Source organism: Penaeus monodon, chromosome 25, assembly GCF_015228065.2.
Source record: "Penaeus monodon isolate SGIC_2016 chromosome 25, NSTDA_Pmon_1, whole genome shotgun sequence".
Lineage (NCBI taxonomy): Eukaryota > Metazoa > Arthropoda > Malacostraca > Decapoda > Penaeidae > Penaeus > Penaeus monodon.
Genome location: NC_051410.1, coordinates 23,728,471 through 23,729,022, shown reverse-complemented (window position 1 = coordinate 23,729,022; position 552 = coordinate 23,728,471). Strand labels below are relative to the sequence as shown.

General features: G+C 34.1%; 1 protein-coding gene across 1 annotated transcript in view; it reads left to right on the top strand.

Moving 5' to 3' along the window:
- The window catches only part of LOC119589352 (neuroligin-1-like), a 158,891-nt gene that overhangs the window by 143,433 nt on the left and 14,906 nt on the right, over nucleotides 1–552 (top strand). The gene's annotated exons all lie outside the window — the stretch shown is intronic.

The window sequence follows — 552 nt, the reverse complement described above, 5'->3', positions numbered from 1 at the left end:
TATGTATACATTTTTTTTAGCTATGACATACCAATAATGTATATTAATGGCAGAGATAGTTGTAGGTAAACTGGAATTTTACCGGATATTTAAATGAAATAGGATAAATTGTGGTCAAGGATATTTCAGTCTCAGAAATGTTATAGTTAAAAAATGTATATATGATAAGTATTCATTTAACGACTGACTATACAAACTGGTCTAGCATAACTATCACACACCTAGACACACATCTTATATTCACTGCAACCCATACACAATCATCTGTACAAATGGTAACAGGACCCTTTATATGCCATGTTTTATTTAATCACCAAACACTTGGCGACGAAGGAACAATCAAATAAGGTACAGGTTCTATCTCCGTACTTTGCAATTTTATTGACAACTCAGTCTTCTTGACTGCACTGAATAGGTAGTCGGTGACATACCATTTGAGACAGTAATAGGTAGTGCCGTTTAGCTCTCTTTCACACACTTGGAATTGATAGTGAGCACTTTAAACATGTACATAACCAGGATTTTAGACTGGGATAACATCTTTCAAAAACG